Source organism: Symphalangus syndactylus, chromosome 14, assembly GCF_028878055.3.
Source record: "Symphalangus syndactylus isolate Jambi chromosome 14, NHGRI_mSymSyn1-v2.1_pri, whole genome shotgun sequence".
Lineage (NCBI taxonomy): Eukaryota > Metazoa > Chordata > Mammalia > Primates > Hylobatidae > Symphalangus > Symphalangus syndactylus.
In genome coordinates, this window is record NC_072436.2 from 37,619,534 (window position 1) to 37,627,391 (window position 7,858).

Genomic DNA, 7,858 nt, shown 5'->3' on the forward strand with positions numbered 1-7,858 from the left:
CTACAGGCATGCATGCCACCATGCCTGGCTAATTTTTGTATTTTTTAGAGATTGAGTTTCACCATGTTGCCCAGGCTGGCATTGAACTCCTGAGCGCACGCGGTCTGCCCACCCCAGCCTTCATTAACCTTTTATAAGGGAATCTAGGAACAAGATTTCTGTCCTTCTCACTCCACCCCCCAAAATGAGTTTTCCTAGAAACAGAAACTTTTCACTTTGCCAAAACATTTCAAAATTAATTGTTTTGAATTTTATAAAATGAATCTTCCTGACTTCTTGTGCAGATGATACTGGTAAAATATTTTTCTTGGTGACACAGAATCATTGTCGGCAAGATAGTGACCTTCTTTCAAGACATTGTTACTGCACTACCTGGCCACAAACTACTGTCTTTTGTTTTCTTCATAACTTCCATCCTTTACATCAAAGGTTGTAACTATGACCTCTTTGGCCTGCCTCTGGCACTCCCCTCCCCTACTCCATAGCTTCTATAGGTGTGACTCCTGAAGACTGGGAAGCCAGATCAACAAGCTCATTGAAATCTATGCAAAGTAAAAATAAATTCTCTCTGGCTCCTCATTCATTCAGTAGATGCTTATGAATAAGAAAACGTCTGCATGCCTTTGACATCTCTTTAGGTGCTTCTCTATTTTCAAGCTTACTTTTGTTCTTCATTATTAGATAAATAGGCTATAAATTTAGTTAAGTATGCTCTATGTCAACACAAAGAGTGTATTTTAAAAGACTGTAAATAAGAGTATTCAAAAACCATTTAACAACTAAAGTAAGGAGTCTACTATCCCATTAGGCACATAAACAAAGGGAATTTGACAGTAATAAGTGTCAAGGATACCTTGTTTTACTACACTTCACCTTACTGTGCACCACAGATACTGTGTGTGTTTTTTTTTTTTTATTTTTATTTTTTTAGATGGAGTTTTGCTGTTGTCCCCCAGGCTGGAATGCAATGGCACGATTTCTGCTCACTGTAACCTCCACCTACCGGATTCAAGCGATTCTCCTGCCTCAGCCTCCCGAGTAGCTGGGATTACAGGTGTGTGCCACCATGCCCAGCAATTTTTTATTATTTTTATTTTTAGTAGAGACAGGGGTTTACCATGTTGGCCAGACTGGTTTCAAACTCCTGACCTCAGGTGATCTACCCACCTTGGCCTCCCGAAGTGCTGGGATTACAGGCGTGAGCCACTGCGCCCGGCTAGATACTGTGTTTTTTTTACAAATTGAAGGTTTGTTGTAATCCTGTGTCAAGCAATTCTATCAGTGTTATTTTTCCAACAGCATGTGCTCACTTTGTGTCTCCGTGTCACATTTTGGTAATTCTAACAATATATCAAACTATTTCACTATGATTATATCTGTTATGGTGATCTGTAATCCATGATCGTTGATGTTACTATCATAACTATTTTGGGGCATCATGAACTGAACCCATGTGATACAGCGGACTTAATTGATAAATGCTGCATGTATTCTGACTGCTCCGCTGGCCAGACATCTCCAATTAGGCCAATTAATAACCCTACAATGGCCTCTAAGTGTTCAAGTGAAAGAGTTGCAGGTCTCACATTAAATCAAAAGCTAGAAATGATTAAGCTTAGTGAGGAAGGCATGTTGAAAACTGAGATAGGCTGAATGCTAGGTCTCTTGTGCCAAACAGCCAAGTCGTGAATGCAAAGGAAGGGTTCTTGAAGGAAATGTAAAGTGCTACTCCAGTGAGTATATGAATGATAAGAAAATGAAACAGCCTTATTGCTGATATGAAGAAAGTTGTAGTGGTCTGGATAGAAGATCAAACTAGCTACAAAATTCCCTTAAGCCAAAGCCTAATCCAGAGCAAGGCCCCAACTCTCTTCAATTCTGAAGGCTGAGAGAAGTGAGGAAGCTGCAAAGGGAAAGTTGGAAGCTAGCAGAGGTTGGTTGATTCATGAGGTTTAAGGAAAGAGGCCATCTCCATAACGTAAAAGTGTAAGGTGAAGCTGTAAGTGCTGATGTAGAAGCTGCAGCAAATTATCCTGAAGATCTAGCTAAGATCACTGATGAAGGTGAGTACACTAAACAATAGATTTTCAGCGTAGGCAAAACAGCCTTCTATTGGAAGAAGATACCATCTAGGACTTTCACAGTTAGAGAGAAGTCAACACCTGGTTTCAAAGCTTCAAAGGACAGGTTGACTATCTTGTTAGGGGTTAATACAGCTGGTGACTTTAAGTTGAAGCCAATACTCATTAACCATCCCCCAAGTTCTAGGACCCTTAAAATTCATGCTAAATCCACTCTGCCTGTGCACTATAAATGGAACAACAGAACCTGGACAACAGCACATCTGTTTACAGCATGGTTCACTGAATATTTTAAGCTCACTGATAAGACTGACTGCTCAGAAAAAAAGATTCAGTTCTAAATATTACTGCTCTTTGACAATGTGCCTGGTCACCCAAGAGCTCTGATGGAACTCTACAAGGAGATTGTTTTCATGCCTGCTAATGTGTGATAACATCCATTCTTCAGCCCATGGGTCAAGGAATAATTTTTATTTTTAGTCTTATTATTTAAGAAATATAGTTCTTAAGGCTATAGCTGCCATAGGTCGTGGTTTCTGTGATGGATCTGGGCAGAGTAAACTGAAAACCTTCTGGAAAGGATTCAGTGTTATAGATGTCATTAAGAACATTCATGATTCATGGGATGAGGTCAAAATATCAACATTAACAGGAGTTTGGAAGAAGTTGATTCCAATCCTATGGATAACTTTGGGAAAGTAACTGCAGATGTGGTGGAAATGCCAAAAGAACACAAAGTGGAGCCTAAAGATGTGACTGAATTGCTGCAATCTCATGTTAAAACTTGAGTGGATGAGGAGTCAATTCTTATGGATGAGCAAAGTGACTTTTTTTTTTTAGTTAAAATGTAGTCCAGGTGAAAATGCTGTGCACATTGTTAAAATTACAAGAAACGACTTAGAATAGTACATAAACTTAGTTGATGAAGGAGCAGCAGGATTTGAGGGGACTGACTTCGATTTTGAAAAAGGTCTGTGGGTAAAATGCTGTCAGACAGCATCGCATGTTAGAGACAAATCTTTTGTGAAAGAGTCAATTGATAGGGTCGACTTCATTGTCACAGCCACCCCAACTTTCAGCAACGACCACCCTGCGCAGTCAGCAGCCATCAACATTGAGGCAAGACCCTCCACCAGCACGATTCTGACTTGCTGAAGGCTCAGGTGATCATTAACATTTTTTAGCAATAAAATATTTTTAAATTAAGGTATGTACATTTTAAAAGACATAATGCTGGTCGGGAGTGGTGGCTCATGCCTGTAATCCCAGCACTTTGGGAGGCTGAGGCGGGTGGATTGCCTGAGATCAGGAGTTCGAGACCAGCCTGGCCAACCTGGTGAAACCCTGTCCCTACCAAAAGTACAAAAATTAGCCGGGCATAGTGGTGGGCACCTGTGATTCCAGCTACTTGGGAGGCTGAGGCAGGAGAATCACTTTAACCCGGGAGGCAGAGGTTGCAGTGAGCCGAGATTGTGCCACTGCACTCCAGCCTTGGCAACAGAGCGAGACTCCGTCTAAAAAAAAAATTAAAGGCAGAGCATACACACTTCTGCTCTCATCACTCCTATCTTAAACTTTCCTGGGACCTTGAAGATATGCAAATTTGAAAGCTGCATCCTAGTCACATCTGTAACCATCTGCGTTGTCCTGAGTTCTTGATCATCTAGTAAGTGGGAATTCTACTCGACCTGTTGCACAGGGATTTTATGAGTGAAATAATCTAGTATATATAAAACAATAAAATATTTTGATGAGATTTTACATCATTACATTTATTAAAAAATTAAATGAAGAGATTGCCTAAATTGATCATGTCAATAAATTTAATTATTGACAACAAAGAACAAGAATGATTAAAACACAGATGATTAAAAAATATTTTAACAATTAAATTTCAATTTATTCTTCTCTGAGTTTTTAATCAGATCCAATAGCAAAAAGGACCTAACATCTCATCTTTCTCTACCTCATGTCCCTTTGGTAGAATTTTAAGGAATAATAAAATGGCCAAGGAGAAAAACATGGGAGAGCAAGGAAAAAGATCACATAAATAATCTACCAGGCTCTCAAACAATGTAAGGAATAGATGAAAAGAAGTATGTAACTATGGGGAAAAATTAAGACTTTTGTCTTGGAGCAGGCCATACATATTAATATTTTTGTCATTTCTAATGGGCACTAAAAATATAATCTGTTTTCTTCAATCTTTTCCACCTATTCTAAATGAATAGTAAAAAGTTTGGCAAAAGCTGGCGTGGTGGCTCATGCCTGTAATCCCAGCACTTTGGGAGGCTGAAGCGGGTTGATTACTTGAGGTCAGGAGTTCAAGACCAGCTTGGCCAACATGGTGAAACCCTGACTCTACTAAAAATACAAAAATTAGCCAGGTGCAATGGTGTGTGCCTGTAATCCCAGCTACTCAGGAGGCTGAGGCAGGAGAATCACTTGAAACCAGGTGGAGGAGTTTGCAGGGAGCCAAGATCGTGCCACTGCACTCCAGTCTAGACGACAGAGCAAGACTCCGTCTCAAAAATAAATAAATAAATAAGTAAATAAATAAATAAATAAAGTTTGGTAAAGGGACAAAATAAAATAGATTCTTAAAGTTCAAGCCAACAATTATTGACTGAATATCTATTCTGGGTCTAATATGTTAAGGATATAAGAGTAGATTATAGTGTTACTCCTGCCCTCAGAGAGCTTATCATCCTTAAAGAAAGAAAAGACTACACAAGGAATTATTAGAGAAGACAGTAGAAAAACTCTTGATCAGAAGAAATTATCTGTCCTACCTACTATTACAGTTAACCATAGAGTTCAGTAACTACATAGCCCACATACTTGAAATCCGTAGCTCATTACATGAGATAGGTTGTTCTAAGAATTCAAACTTTTATTTTAAACACACCTGAAGTTTACAGTCTGTCAACCTTAAATATTTCCTTCAATGCTCCACCTCCAGGAAAATCTGACAAAAGCATTATTACTTGTTGTGCTTGACAATTAAGCGATGAGTCAAGCTTGCCTGGAGACATATAACTGGCAATTATTTTCCCTCTGATCTCATTGTAGTATTTTTATTGCATATCTAACGTTGAAAATGTATTATGTCTATTTTGTGCCGTCACTGTGGATACTTGGACGAATAAAACAGTTCCTACCATAAAGGAGCTCACCAAAGACACAGAGTTTTAATTCAATGCAGCTAAGTGTGACAGGCATGTACATGGTATCACTGGGATATGGAGGAAAGGCACACATAGGAGGATGGTAAGTTTGATCACTTGGGTGACATTCACCTGAGCGTCCATTGTATATTTTTGTCTCTTTATAAGCCTGGTGAGGAAGGAGAAGATGGGTAGGAAGTGACAGAATTTCTGGAGAATGTGGGATTTTGCCAGGCAAAGCAGAGAGGAAGGGGTGAGAATATCAGGTAGACGGAACAGCAAAGCACCAAGCTGGGAAAAATCAGAGCATGAGTCTGGGCCACAAGCAGAATAGAGTGTCACGATGAGTATAAGAGGTAGGCCAGGAGCAGATTATGAACCTTGAAAGCCAGTGTTAGAGATTGGTTTATCTTCCAAGTTAGTAGTCTCCAACGTATGGTGTGCCCTGGAATACTGGAGAAATTTTAATTCTCTTAAAAAATTTCTATGCTTTTGTGTATATTTCATATGCATGCACATGTGTGTATATATGTATATAAATATACACACATACATATATATACACATGTATATATATACATAATTTTTCATTCATCGAAATCAGGACCTTAATTAAGAGGATGACTGGGGGTGGGATGAATAAAAAAGCTCTTTTAGGGTTATTAAGTACTTAAAAACATGAGGAGGAGCTGTCCAGCAAGTAGCTATAAATGAAAGTGAAGATCTAGGAGGGGCCTTTGCTTAGATATGTAGATTTAGGAGACATCCAATGAAGAGAGAAAAAAAAATCAATAAACCAATGGCAGAATCTTGGGAAACACTAACATTTACAATAATATGGGCACTTAAAATTTTTTTTTGTCTTTAGTCTCATATTTGAGAACTGTGAATGATTACTTTTTTCAAAAGTAAAATTAGAGCACAAGAAGCAGTGCTTGCACTTTTATTTAAAAACTCCCAAATATTAGTACAAAGTAACTGCTAGGCCTTATTATTCCTTAGCATATGAAAGTGAGACACAATGCATCATGAAGGGGAAAAAAATGTTAGTAGTCTAGCAGCAATTCAGAAATGAAAAAAATTTCTTGCCATTTTGGGGGGCATCCAATTAAGGATTTTAAAAGTCTACCATGAAACGGGCACTTTGAAGAAATGGCTGATTACAGGGCTGGCTCAGGGAAAATACAAAGTGAACTTAGGATACCTTGTGTCAAAAAGCAAGGAAGTGCTTCGAGATTTAAGGGACTGTCAATAGGACATAAGAGCCGGCTTAGAGAGGCTCTCTCTAGCCAAATCTGGGATGATTTGAAAATCAAGAAGAAGCATAAATTCTAACACATAGGGTATTTTAAAGAATCTGTGAATCAAAAGTGTGAAAGAAAAATGGGAAGTTCTTGTTCACAAAAAAGTCAGTCAATAAATGTAGAATGAATGATGGTATTAGAAAACCCCTATCTTAGACAGGCACGGTGGCTCACGCCTGTGATCCCAGCAATTTGAGAAGCTAAGGCGGGTGGATCATTTGAGCCCAGGAGTTTGAGACCAGCCTGGCAACATGGCGAAACCCTGTCTCTAACAAAAAAATACAAAACTTAGCTGGATGTGGTGCCACACACCTGTGGTCCCAGCTACCCAGGAAGTTGAGGCTGCAGTGAGCTGTGATCATGCCACTGCAACTGCAGCCAGTGTGACCAAGCAAGACCCTGTCTTGAAATAAATAAATAAAATTCCCATGTTGCAACTCCTATTTAATAACTGATTGATGCAAAGAATCAACAGATGTTAAAGCCATTGGGTTAGATTGTTGAGGAATAGGATATCTGCATAGTCTCAACAGGTTCCTTCTTAAAGTGAAAAAGTATCTTAGAATGGAAAGATAAGGCAAATATCACTTTAACCAAATGTCACCAATAATAGGACAAACTGATGTGCCTTCTGATGCCATACAAATGGAAAGTACATACCTTCTAGGCAATATTCTTTAAATCTAATCATGAAAGAAACAGACAAATCTAGAAAGTGGAGCATTCTATAAGTCAACCATCCTGTAGTTTCCAAAAATGTTAGTACCAGAAAAAGGCAACTAGCAAGGCATGATGGCTTGTGCCTGTAACCCCAGCTACTCAGGAGGATTGCTTGAGCCTAGGAGTTCAAGACCAGCCTAGGCAACAAAGCAAGACTCCAACTCTTAAAAACAACAACAACAAAACAAACAAAAAACAAAACAAAACAAAACAAAACTTAGCATTGTGGCTTGAGCCTGTAGTTCCAGCTACTTGGGAGGCTGAGGCAGGAGGATCGCTTGAGCCCAGGAGTTTGAGGCTGCAGTGAGCTATAATGATGCCACTGCACTCCAGCATGGGCAACAGAGCAAGACCTTGTCTCTAAAAAATAAAATAAAATAAAATAAAAATAAATAAAACAAATTGGCCAGGCGTGGTGGCACATGCCTGTAATCTCACCACTTTGGGAGGCCGAGGTGGGCAGATCACCTGAGGCTGGGAGTTCGAGACAAGCCTGGCCTACATGGTGAAACCCCGTCTCTACTAAAAAACAAAAATTAGCCAGGCATGGTGGTGCATGTCTGTAATCCTAGCTACTCAGGAGGCT